Here is a 13,475-nt window from a genome sequence, read left to right as displayed (position 1 = left end):
TTCAGAGAAACAAACACTCAGAAATATGTAGTGACCTGAAGACTCACAGCAAGCAGGTGGCTGAGTGGCCACTGTGCTGTGAAGGGGCAGGGCTCACCTGGTACATGGTTGGTCCCACACACGTTGGTTAGTAGCAAATGTTCTGTATTAACACAGAAGGGTGGGTGGGGACGATGGTGGGGCCGCTGCCCAGGAAGCTGGGCACCAAGTACTTGATCAGTTTGCCCAGTCACTGTTCCTGGGCAGCCTGTACTGTACATACTTCTATTTTATTTTATTTTTGCCCTGTAAGGGTCAAGTTTATTTGGAAGCCTGAGTGAGTGGTGTTGGGGTCAATATGAAGGCCCAGGGCTGGGATGTCTGGCCTCCATGTTGGGCTCAGGATGCCCCCCAGGGAGGCCAGTCCTTGGCCTCTGGCCACCCAGCTCTGAGTCTGGGCACAGGATGGAGCCCGCACCCTGGGAAGCAGAGTCCTGGCTCCAGGGAGGGCAGGTGGAGAAGGTGAGGACAGTTCTCCCTACGTGGGTCAGGGTCCAGAAAAACAGACTTGCTCAAAGCTCTGAGGGTTTATAGGGTTAAATTTTATAGAATCTAAATTAAGTTTATGTTTAGGAATATTTCATTAAATGTTCTCTAAATACACTCTATGTTACTAAATATCATAAAAAATACAGTAAAATTGTAAACACATGTAACATGAACACAAAACGTTTAACACTACATCTAAATAGGGGTGGGGGTGCCCTTTCTTCCATGGCAGTTGACAATCGCTGTGGCCTGGGTTCTGGCACCACAGGCCTCACAGAAGTTGGGTGAGTTGCTCAAATGCTGCAGGTGGTTCTTCTGCCTCTAGAAGTTCAGTGAAAGCTGGGCCTGGATCCGGCTCTGGCTCTGGAGAGGCCACTTGGGTGGCGTTGCCTCTTGAGGGTTTTCCTGATGTTGCTCTGGAACGGGTTCTGTAGATCCAAGAAGAGGACATGTTACCACCCTCACTGCCTTTTGTGTGCCTTCCAAAGGCACACTCACCCACACCACCTCCAGAGGCCTCTTCCTCCTCCTGTCTCGGCCTCAGTGGGCTCAGGTGCTCCCAATGTGACTGGAGGTACTGGGCCTGGTTTGGCAGGTTAAGGACTGGAAAGTTGAGCTCTATGGAGGCCAACAGCATCATCAGGCTGGGAAATTCTGGAGGTGCTGGTCCAGCCAGATGCCCAGCGTGCAGGAGATGGCCCTGGGGAGAGAGAGAGGTGGGCAGCAGAGTCTGAGGTGTGCCCATTCCTTCCACACGGCCCTCCCAGAGGTCCTTTGCCTCCTGCTCCTGCCCACCCAGAAGCCAGACCGACTCCTTGTCCACCTTCAGTCTGGCAGTCCTGGCAGAGACGCGCCTGGTCACCCAGGAGGCGCTGGCAGAAAGCACTCCTAACTGACAGCTCTGGATCAACGAGGGAACCACCTGTCCCCTTCTTCAAAGGAACCTGACATGGTCTCTCAGAGTCCCTGTTTCCTCCCATTAGGACTGAGAGGGCTGGTGTCCACCTTGTTCATGTCATTCAATGGCACAGAGTAGGTGCTTCAGGAATACTGACCAATGAGCGAACAAACGAACCCCAGGGCCTTCCTATCACCTCAAACTTTGGCTCCTGCACCTACATGCTGCATAATTCACTAGCTGTGCTGTGTGGTTCTTTGCCTCCCACTGAAACTGAACTCCCACCTGCTGGGGTACACCTGACAAGCTGCCACTGAGAAGGTTCTACCAGATTAGTGAGCAAAATCCCGGGATAGCGGTGCAGGCAGGGCTGGGATTAGGAGCAGAAGGGTATGAATTTTCTGAGGGTCTGACTCTCTCAGTGAGCTCCCACTGCTCACCCACACCACCCATATCCACATGCACAGCTCTCTGATTCATGTCCTTTTTTCTAGGAGAAGCCCTCAGACCTCTGCCCTCTTGCAGAAAACCCACCATGTGTGGGACCAGGGTTCTGCCAGAACCTTGAATTCACAGTCCGCATACTCCCCTCCTGGCTCTGACCCAAAACTGACTCACGTTTTCTGCTGGAACAGAGGTTCACCTTCCTCTTCACAAGACAGGAAGATGCAGCCACAGGTAGAGGAGGCCAGGAGGACGTCACATCGGCTGTCCTGTGGACACCACGAGCCTGTGCAGCCTAGTGTGACTGAATCCGCTCCTGACTAGAAGGAAGCTCTGGAGTGCAGGCTTAGGATCTGCTCTGTGCACTGTATTATGGTCAGTGCCTAGAGATGAGTCTGTACCTGGCTGGGCTTCTAATATTTTTAATGAATGAATGAGCCCAAACCAGCCCCATCTCAGATAGCTGGGTGACGCTGGGGCCCCACTACTCACCTCTGGCATCTCTGATCTGGAGTCACCTGGGACAGGGACCCCTAATGGGATCTCCAATCTCTTTATGAAATGAGAAAAGAGCTTAGCCCAAGGCCCCAAAGAGAATCACAAATTTGGCAGAGCCTTCCTCAACAGGAAGAGAAAATGACCAACTGACTCAATCACAGCCCCTCCAGCAGACCTCTCCACTGTCTAGGCACCCAGAGAAAACTTACCTGTAGGACCCCAGCCAGTCCCTACAATAACCCTATGAGCTGGCTCCCGGGATCACCGAGGGTTCAGAGGAACAAACACTCAGGGAGTGCAGTGACCTGAAGGCAAACAGCCAACAGGTGGCCTGGTGACCATGTGCTCTGGAGGGAGAGGGGCTCACCTGGTAAATAATTGGTCCCACAGCTGTTGGGTGGTAGCAAATGTTCTGTAGTAACAGACAGGAATGAAGGTGGGTTCCCTGCTCAGGAATTAGACCACTTTGTCCAGACAGTGTGCCGGGGCGATGAGCACCATACAGGTCTTTTTTTTTTTCTCCCTGTGAGGCCGAAGTTCATTGCAAAACTCCAGTATGTGGTACTAGGGCCAGTTGGCTGGTTGGCAGCTGGATCCTAAGGTTAAGCTGACTGGCCTCGGTGTTCTGCTCAGATGCCCGCAGTCAGAGACCAGCCCTTGACCTCTTGCCACCCAGCTCTGAGTCTGGGCACAGGCTGGAGCTGGCTCCCAGGGAAGCAGAGTCCTGGCTTCCAGGAAGGGCAGGTCTTCAAGGCCAGAACCTTCTCGCTAGGAATGTTGGGCATCCTGAGGCCAAAACACATCTCCCATGATTCTCCAGCTCAACACTGCCCTCCTGACTCCCACCTGCCAGAGCGTTCTGGTTATTGAACAGAGCAGTGAGGAGCTCCCAGTGAGGGGCAACCCCCTTAGGTTCCAGGCTGTGAGCGCATTCAAACCCAAAAAGGTTTCCCTTTGGTTTCCAGGGTCTGTGTCTGTAGTAAACTGAACTGTTCACAGAAAAGCAGCTGGGTCCTTCTGGGCAAGGCCAAGGCAGGGTGAAGGGCAGGGGGCGGAGCAGGGCTAGAAGGTGGAACTGGAGTGTCCAAAGATGCAGACGGGGAAGTGCTTGACGTGGGAGGACCACTGGGCTGCCAGCTGGAGAAATGTCACGTCGTTCCACTCCACATCGTCGATGATGACCGGCAGCATGTTCTGCTGGTGCTTGGCCTTGCAAACCAGGCGACGGATGCCCTTGATGCACTGGCTATTGGACTCCACATCCTCGTCCTTGGTTTCCTTGGGCGCCTTCTTTTTTTTCTCCTTGGTGACCACTGTCATGGACATGGCAGGTGTTGCTGTGGCCTTGCTACTGCTGTGCAGCCTGCTGACCTGGACAGACTGGAAGAAGCACTTGAGTGTGTTTTTGGCGGTAGGCAGGTCTTTCTTCTCCATGACTCTCTTTCTGTGTATTGGCTGGGCTGCCGTCCAGTAATCCACCTGCAGCTCCATCATCTCTGCATGGACACTCTGGCTGCGGGAGGACAGGCCCCCACTCGTTGTCGGGGGAGAGAGTGTGTTGGATGAGGCCTTCCTGGCAGGGGTCGGAAACTCACTGGAGCATGAGGGGGCCGCATCACCTGAGTCTCCTGACATGGATGAAGATGGTTCCACTCTTCCAACCTTCACTGCCCCCACAAAGGGGATGAACTTCTTTGAGGACTTGTCGTTGGGGCGCTGCTGCTTAGACATGAGCATGGCCTCTGCGATGGGCAGCAGGTAGACACAGTTGGCCCCCGCGACGTATTCTGTGATTCTCGACACAACGTCCTGTGTGTCCTGCAAGGTGTTCAGAGACTCCAGGTTGTTGAACATGTCCCACCAGTACAGGTCATGGAAGAAGTTGTAGTAGCGGCAATCCATGGAGCCCAGGTAGCTGGCCAAGGGGTGGGAACCCAGTGGGATGACCAGGAAGCGCATGTAGTCTAGCCATTGGGGTGGCTGGTGGGACAGCTGCTCCACGAAGACCCCCAGCACAGCGCTGAAGTAGGGCTGTGCTCCTGCCACCGCGATCTTCACAGGTGTCAGAGCCTGGGAATTGCAGTTGCAGTATCTCTGCATCCAGGAGACGATGATGCTGAAGGCCTCCTGGACGTCATCTGTGGAGCAAGTGCACACCACGGGCAGCGTGTGCCCCTGCAGGATGTCCGAAAGTAACTGGCCCTGCCATTCTGAGATGTTAACCAGGATGATGTTCTCAGGCAGCTTGTCGTGGGAAATGAGGATGTTGTTTAGCTGGTCACACACGGGCTTCCTGGGGATCTGCCGCTGTCTCTGTGGTTCTGGGTCCTCGTTGTCCGGTCTGTTGCACCACTCATTCAGGGATGTGCTGCAGCCCCGGTGGCCAGACTGCTTCCTCTTGGACCTCCTGGAGGGGATGCCTAGAGACTTGGTGAAGCGCACTATGGATGGCAGCTTCCTGGTGAACCAACCCCGGGCGGAGGACTCTGCCTCCCGGCTGTCCTCCAGCTGTGCCAGCTGCTCCCCAGGGGAGCGAATTCTATGGGCCATTGAGTCAGAGCCACTATCACTTGACGTGCTGTCAAAGTATCGCCTGAGCTTGGGCTTTGGGGTGCTGGGGACGCTGATATCGTTCTCCATGTCCAGACTACTCTCGCTTGAGCTCTCCACAATGTCATACCGACGGTCCAGGGCCTTCTCCACTTTGGGGACATGTCTCACAAGGGCCTGTTCTGAGGACGCGACCTTCTCCGACACTTGGGCCATGAGCATAGATGCCACGGCTTTCTGGTGGTAATTCTGTTGCCAGGTCATGCACCTCCTTCTTTCTATCAGGTTCCCTTCCTCAAAGTTCTTCTCCTGGGACTGCCTGTGGGCAGCACTGTAGCTGGCCACCTGGTGAAAGAATCTCTCAGACTGGCCGGCAGAGTCGGTAGGCGAGGTCTGGGCCGTGGTGCTGGCCTGCCTGGCACTGGCCTCATGATCGATGGGCTGGCTGGACAGGGAGGCCATCCGGATCTTGTCCACCTTAGTGGTGGGTGTGCTGTAGGCCACAAATTTGGAGTCACTGTGGCTTGGCTGCTTGCCTCCCGGGGAGCACGTGTTCTCAGGCAGGTGGGCCAGACTCAGAGGTTCCTTTCGGATCCTGGCGCTGTGGAGGCCCCACATCTCCATCTGCAAGCTAGAGTCTGACAGGCCTTCGATGCATGGCCTGAGCTTGGGATTGGGGCTGCTGAGGACACTGTGATTGTCCTTCATGTCTGGGCCGCTAGACAGGCCTTTGAAGTATGGCCTGAGCTTAGGTGTGGGAGTGCTGAGGACGCTGTCATCGTCCTCAATGTCTGGGCCACTGTCACTGGGGTTCTCCAGCATGTCATACAGGAGGTCCAGGTCCTCCTCCACCTCCGGGACATGCTCCCCATGGTCCTGCTCAGGGTCCAGGACCTCCTCCCACACTTGGACTGTGTGCAGCCATAACAGGACTTTCTGGTGGTAGTTCTGTTGCCCGGTCATGGTCCTCTCTCTCACTACCGGATTCCCCTCATTGAAGTCATCCTCCTCCTGGTCCTGCCTGTGGGCATCATTGGAGCTGGCCTCCAGCTTGGAGAAGAAGTCCTCACACTTGCACTCAGAGTAGTTATCCGAGGACTCAGCCTTGGGACTGGCTTGCCTGGCGCTGTCCTCATGGTCGATGGGCGGCCTGGACAGGGAGGCCATCCGGATCTTGTCCACCTTGCTGGTGGGTGTGCTATAGGACACAAATGCATTGTCACTCTCACATGGCTGCTTGCCTCCCAAGGCCCACGCATTCTCTGGCATTTGGGCCAGACTCAGAGGCTCCGTTTGGGTCATGTCACTGTGGCTGCCCCACATCTCCGTCTGCGAGCTAGAGTCTGACGGGCCTTCAAAGTATGGCCTGAGCTTGGGCCTGGGGATGCTGAGGACGCTGTCATCATCCTCCATGTATGGGTCACTTTTCCTGGGGTTCCCCATCATGTCAGACTGACGGTCCCTCTCTGACACTTTGGACCTGTGAAACAGCGCCAGGACTTTTCGCTTCAAGTTTCCTCGTATTGATCGCCGCTGCTTCTTTGGCTTCCCCTTCTCAAAGTCATCCTTGTGCAGGTCCTGTCTGTGCTTTCTACTGCAGCTGGCCTCCCGCTCAGAAAAGGAGCTCTCATCCTGCCCCCCGGTGTAGTTACCTGCGGACTTGGCCTTCGGGCTGGCCTGCATGGCAACGTCCTCATGTTCGATGGGCTGACTGCACAGGGAGGAGATCCAGATCTTGGCCACCTTGGTGGAGGACTGCTTGACACTGCTGTAGAGGCTCAGCATCTGGCCACACTTGGGGTTTTGCTGCATGACCTCAGCCATGTGGATGGCGCCAGTGGCCAGTGTCTTGTAGCGCACGGCAGTCCTGTTCTTATAACGCTTCCTCTGCTCCAGCATGACCTGCAGCTTGTTGCCTTCTCCCTTGAGGAAGTGGGAGTACTGCAGGGAGAAGGTCAGTGCCAGGCCGGTCTCCACTGGTCCACTGGGAGGCAGCACAATCTCTTGGGACCTCAGGATGCCCTTGGAGTCCTGCAGCTTCACAGAAATCACCACAGAGTTGAGGTCTTTTGCCAGCTCCTTGAAGATCACTAGCTTCTTTAAAGTGAGACTGCACCACCTGGGCACGCAGCCGGGTCTGGAGCAGTCCACCGCCCAGATGGCGAACAGCTTCTGGGGTACCTGTGTTTTGAGCACAGTGGATGTGCTGGCCAGGCCCACAGTTCGTGAGGAAGCTGCAGCTGCTGGCACCTTACTGGTCCTTTTCCTACTCAGGGTTGATGGTTTGTCCTCCTGTGGTGGGACAGAGGAGGGACATGATTGGTGACAAGAGGTGGGGCATAAGTGATCGAGTGTGGAGACACAAAAAGTGGCCACTCGCTAACCTGTGATTAGGTCAGGGAAGGCCTGGGTGGTGGTCTTTTAAACTCAGAGACCTGAAGTTGTCACAAAGGATGTCCTAAAGTTAAAACTTTTTAACTAAAAGCAATTTATGGTGGGTCGCCATGTGCTAGGCTGGAATCCTCTCTTAAAAAAAGTCAATCTTTACCTTCACTGAACATGCCTTTAACTTAACTGAACATAGCTTTAGAATGTCAAAGGAATTTTCCTTGTTCTGGACACTCTGTGCTCTGTGGAGACCACAAATCCCCTCATTGTTATTGAGTTCATTGTTGGCTGTTCTATCCTATATCCACCTATGGAAAGAAGTATGTGTCTATCATTTTACTTTTTATCCAATCTATCACCAATGGATTTCATGCAACCCACATACATCTCCACTTTTGACTGTAATATCTAAAATAAGGTGAAAACTGCCATTCTCCAGAGCATTATTTCAATCCATTGAGATTTTGCTTCAAGGCAATTGACAGTTTGGCTCAGATAAAATCGCAACAATCGTTCACAGTTTTGACTGCTTCTTACATTGACATTTACTTGGCACAATACAGCAGGATCCCAGAAAAGCTTGCCCAGCACCACCCTGCAGACCTACACCTGGTGCTGGGATACAGCAAAGGGCCCATTGACCCACCAGTTCCCTGCCCGTTGGGTGAACTTGTGTGAGTTGTCTCTTGGATCCAGGCCCTTCCCTTGCTTGTGCTGCTGACTTTATTTGAGCCATATTTTTGAATACTCTTGGTGGAACTAAGGTTAATGGTTGACAGATCCCAGGCTAAGGAGAGACAGGAGGAAAAATGGGCCTGGTTCTGTGTTTTCTAGTGGAATTGCCTTTTGAGAGACTGGGGACAACACCTTGGCTGTATAAATGAGAGATGATCTGGTTCACCTAGGGAGATAAAGGGGCACAGCCTCCTAGCTACACGAATTTCAGGTGTTCTTAGACAACTGAGGATCTTTGCAGATGTGTCAGAGGTCATTCCTCACAACATGTCCGAGCCCCGTAGGGAAACTCCAACACAACTGTAACTAAACCAAATCGCTCTTCACGGGGAGCACTAATAAGGTGTGGTCCATCTGCACTGGTAGCCCTTCTGGTTGTTTTACACAGCAGGGAGAGAAACCGAGGCACAGAAGAGGGTTGAATGAGACTCTAGGGGATGAGCATCGTGCAGCTCAACCCACAAAGCAACACACTTCAACCCACTACATCACACCCTCAAAAATGTGCTGAGACTCTGCAGACACCAAACAACAATAAAAACAACAGCAGCAAACAAACCTCTAGTTAACATGGGAAGTTGTGCCTCCACGGCTGGGAATTCCCAGACTCCAGCCCTCATTAATATCCCTGATAGGGAGCCTTGACTTGCAAGTGCTTTACAGAAATAGGAAGATTTATCTAGAAAATATCAACTATAAAGTGACCAATACACAGTTGTCTTTGCGTGCCTAAGTTAATTTTTCGCAGGGAAAAAAGAAAAACTAGAAAAATGCCGGCCTGAAAATTAAACTGATTGAATGAATAGGACGCATATCTTGATTTGGAAATTAGAAACTTCTAAGGAGAAGCACCAATAAACTCTCCTTCAAAAAGAAATTAATAAGAAATTAAGATGGCGGCATAGGTAATCACCTATACTTGCTGCCTCTCACAACCACATCAAAACCATGACTAAATGGCAGAACAACTACCACCCAGAACTGCGGGAAAGCTGGCTGAGTGGAAGTTCCACAACTAGAGAGGTGAAGAAAGCGCATTGAGACCAGTAAGAGGTGCAGAGGCGAGGAAAGTGCTGGCACCTGGATGTGCTGCTCTTTAAACCGGGAGATAAAAGCTCCCGCTTGCTCTGAACTCCAGTTCCCGGCGAGACTCTGGGGGACCCAGGTACATACGGGGTGAAAATGGACTGTCTGGCATTGGGACAGGAACGCGAGGGCGGCTTACTCTTAGAGATGCCCGCAGCGATCATTGTTCCTGCATGGGGGGCGCAGGACTCAGAGAACCTGGGAAGTTCCAGTTCAGGGCAGCCATTGCTGTTTGCTCTGTCCTGGTGATTCTCAGAGACCCCGCCCCATGCCATTTACAACCCCACCCAAGCTGTGAGCAGCAGCTTTTGCATATGAATGGCCTGTCCTTTTGCCTAAAAGGAACTACAGCTGGGTCAGAGAGACCCAGAGATTCCAAAAGAAGGCCCACCACCTGGCAGCAGCAGCGGCCTTGCTTCACAGCTGGGCCTTGTCTGGGCACTTCCAAACCCCATACAAAGAGGAGGAATCTGCAGATGTCTCTGTAGCTCCTGCTGGGCGGCCCCAGACAATGACTGACCTTGCACCTCCTTGGAGATCCAAGAGCCAGTGTACCCAGTGGTCAGAGTGAGACCATACTGGATTACAACTCTTCACATCCCTAAGAGACACACACTCAAGGAGCAGACTCAGTGAGCACCAAAGCCCCACGGAAGCAAGTTCTGCCCCATAAGGGTGTGTCCTGTGCAACAGATCTTCCAGTGTAGACACAGCTGGTCATCACAGCCTATTGGCCTGGAGGTCAATTCGTCCCAGTGATATCAACAGCAATCAAGGGTTAACTACAACAAGGCTGCGCAAACAGCCCCCAAAGGGGTGCACCAAGAGTGTCCACCTCGGGTGACTGGGGAGGCTGAACCACTGAGCCCTATAGGACAATAACCACACAAGGCTACTCTATCAACTCAAGTAGACTTAGCAGCTACCCAGTACATAGAAACAAACACAGGGAAGCAGCAAAATGTGAGGACAAAGAAACAAGTTACAAATGAAAGAAATGAATAAAAACAAAATACTGGATATAGAGTTCAAAGCCACAGTTATAAGGTTACTCAAGAATCTTCTAGAAACCTCAGAGAAGTTTAGTGAGAACCTCAAGGATATGAAAAAGGACCAATCAGAAATAAAGTATACACTGACTGAAATTAAGAATAATATACAGAGATCCAACAGCAGACTAGAGAATCCCAAGAATCAAGCCAAAGATTTGAAATACGAAGAAGCAAAATACACCCAACTGGAAAAGCAAAATGAAAAAAAGAATCCAAAAATATGAAGATAGCGTAAGGAACCTCTGGGACAACTTCAAGCATACCAACATCTGAATTATGGGGGTGCCAGAAGAAGAGAGAGAGCAAGATATTGAAAACCTATTTGAAGAAATAATGACAGAAAACTTCCCCCACCTGGTGAAAGAAATAGACTTACAAGTCCAGGAAGCACAGAGAACCCCAAACAAAAGGAATCTAAAGAGGACCACAACAAGACGAATCACAATTAAAATGCCAAGGGCAAAAGACAAAGAGAGAATCTTAAAAGCAGCAAGAGAAAAACAGTTAGTTACCTACAAGGGAGTACCCATACGACTGTCAGCTGATTTCTCAACAGAAACTATGCAGGCCAGAAGGGAGTGGCAAGAAATATACAAAGTGATGAATAGCAAGAACCTACAACCAAGATTACGCAGCAAAGCTATCATTTAGAATTGAAGGTCAGATAAAGAGCTTCACAGACAAGAAAAAGTAAATGAGTTCATCACCACCAAACCAGTATTATATGAAATGCTGAAGGGTATTCTCTAAGAAGAGAAAGAAAAAGGTAAAGATAAAAATTATGAACAACAAAGTGACAACAAATATATGTCTATCAACAAGTGAATCTAAAAATCAAGTGAATAAAAAATCTGAAGAACAGATAAACTGGTGAATATAATAGAATCAGGGGCATAGAAAGGGAATGGACTGACAATTCTCGGGGGGGGGGGGGAAGGAGGTGTGGGGGGTGCGGGAAGAGATTGGACAAAAAGCTTATACCTATGGACAAGGACAATGAGGGGGGTGGGGGTAAGGGCATGGGGTGGGGTGGGAACTGAGTGGAGGGGAGCTATGGGGGGAAAAAGAGAAACAACTGTAATAATATGAACAATAAAGATTTATTTTTAAAAAATAAAATTTCAGAGATTATCTCTGAACTCTCCTGAAGCTAATAAATGCTAACACCCCATCTCCCCCTTCTATAGCACTTCCACTCCATCTTTTGCTCTCTGAGCTTCCTTGTCCAGACATGTTCTTTCCCTTCCCTTCTTCATTGCTCTTCTGTCTCCTCCACTACCACTCCCTACTGACTTAAGGGAAAATGAGAATAGGAATCCTACCAGCTCTCTTTGGAGAAAAGCTGCTCTCAGCCAGGGAGGAACCAGCAATTGTTCTCGATTTTCTCTATGGCCCTGATTGGTTCACAAAGAAATTTCACTGTTAGAACATGTAATCCTGGCTATTCTAACCTATCCCAATTAATATACTCCTGGTACCTGGGAGCAAAAGCAACAGAATTACTAAATAAGGTTGTAAGAAAACTCCTGTAGAGAAGTCTGTCCACTTTAAGGATTATAGGAAACTGAAATAGGATTTAGAAAAAGTAAACAAACACAAACAAGCATAGGGTAGCTCCAAGTGTGTTTCACCTTCTCACTGATACTTTGGCAGAATTTTAAATTATCATTAAAAGGGAAGCCACTGCCCTAGCCAGTTTGGCTCAGGAGATAGAGTATCGGCGTGCAGACTGAAGGGTCCCAGGTTTGATTCTGGTCAAGGGCACAAGCCCAGGATGCGGGCTCTATCCCCAGTAGGAGGCGTGCAGGAGTCAGCCAATTGATGATTCTCTCTCATCATTGATGTTTCTATCTCTCTCTCCCTCTCCCTTCCTCTCTGAATTCAATAAAAATCTATTTTAAAAATGGGGGGAGGGGAGAAGCCACTAAGTACCCTGTATATACTACGGTTGCTTTATTTGTTCTTAACCGCGCCCAATTGCTTTCACCATCTAAATAAAGCTTCCCTACAAATGTCTGTTTTTTAATCAAAACCTGTTTCCTTCCAACTAGGGAATGTTATGGGAATATATATATTTATATATTTATATGGGTTGCTTATCAAATCTTCCCCAATTCACCTGTTAAATGAGTGGGGGTTTTTCTTTTTAATGAAATCAGTGATGCTTATATATGCTTTTTCCAGAATAGTTACATATATACTCAGAATAAGTGAACCAGATACTGAACCAAAAGTGAAATTAATGATTTTAAAGGAACTTTGCAGGAGGAAACTAAGCTTGAGATTGACCGAACGTTTGCTAATCATCTTTTCTTCATTATTATCTTCCACGAGAGCCTGAGAGATGGCTTCACAGGGTACCCACCCTACTCAGAATGGCCCCAAACAGCCCAAACACCTGCCTGTAACACTTGGCTTGCTCTTTTGTCTCTCTATAAATGGGGAACCAGCCCACAGTGACTTGAGAATCCTCTTTTGGGGTACATATTCACCAAATGGGAGAAACTTGACCCTGAGTCCTTCAAGAAAGAATCCAACCTTCATTTGTTACCCCACCTACCTGGTCCCAATATAAAGTGGGTGATAGAGAGGTTTCACACCATTAATTTCAAGACTATCTTGCAGCTAGGACCTGTTTTGCCATTCCCAAGGGAGATGGACAGAGGTTTCATATACCTGAAAGCCTTTATTCCTCTCAGAGGTATGTGCTTTCTGGAAACTAGAAAAATGTATCCAAATAGAAAGAAACATTCAAAAAATGAGTGAATGATTTGGTCAGTCCCTTGCCAACATTTTAGTGGCAACCCAGTCCCTGAAGTATTGAAAATGACTATCCTTGTTTCACAAATGAAGTTTTCAAGGGGCCAGAGGTTTGGCTCTAGAAACAATTCAAAGCCCATCAACTCCTTTTACCTTCCCCAAACCTCCCCTATTCATTTCAGAGGCTTGTAGATAATTGGCTTTATGCAACCAAAGTCCCAGAACCTTTGAAGTGGAAATACCTGAGTTCACCAAGACCTCTTGTCTGGGCCATTTTTATAAATACAAATCTCTGGAAGATATGTCTTATCCCAATAGAAAAAAATATCTTACCCACCTACACAAATCACTTTAGCTTATTTCAACTATTTCTTTCTAACTTAGTAAGTTTTAATGAAAGTTATAGAATATCTAGATATTTTGAAATAACATGAAATACTGAAACATTGATTGCTAGACAAGTCTTAGGTTCCCCTGCTTTTGGGTTTTTTATTACAGGTCTGTAAAATTGATTTGGAGCTGTTGATGTAATGTTT

At 49.5% G+C, this 13,475-nt stretch overlaps 1 long non-coding RNA gene across 2 annotated transcripts; it reads right to left on the bottom strand.

The window, feature by feature from the left end:
- Nucleotides 1–559: 559 nt before the first annotated feature.
- On the bottom strand, nt 560–2,667 carry LOC308252522. 2 transcript variants are annotated; one of them, XR_013961041.1, is made up of 4 exons: nt 2,578–2,658; nt 2,363–2,422; nt 2,045–2,139; nt 560–1,228 (listed from the first exon to the last, which is right to left on the bottom strand). It is a non-coding gene; the product is annotated as an uncharacterized lncRNA (long non-coding RNA). The 2 variants fall into 2 exon arrangements; XR_013961040.1 differs by lacking the exon at nt 2,363–2,422 and having other exon boundaries at nt 2,578–2,667.
- Nucleotides 2,668–13,475: the final 10,808 nt, after the last annotated feature.

The sequence above is a fragment of the Plecotus auritus genome (genome assembly GCF_963455305.1).
Source record: "Plecotus auritus genome assembly, chromosome: 7".
Lineage (NCBI taxonomy): Eukaryota > Metazoa > Chordata > Mammalia > Chiroptera > Vespertilionidae > Plecotus > Plecotus auritus.
This window is presented reverse-complemented; position numbering and strand designations above follow the sequence as displayed.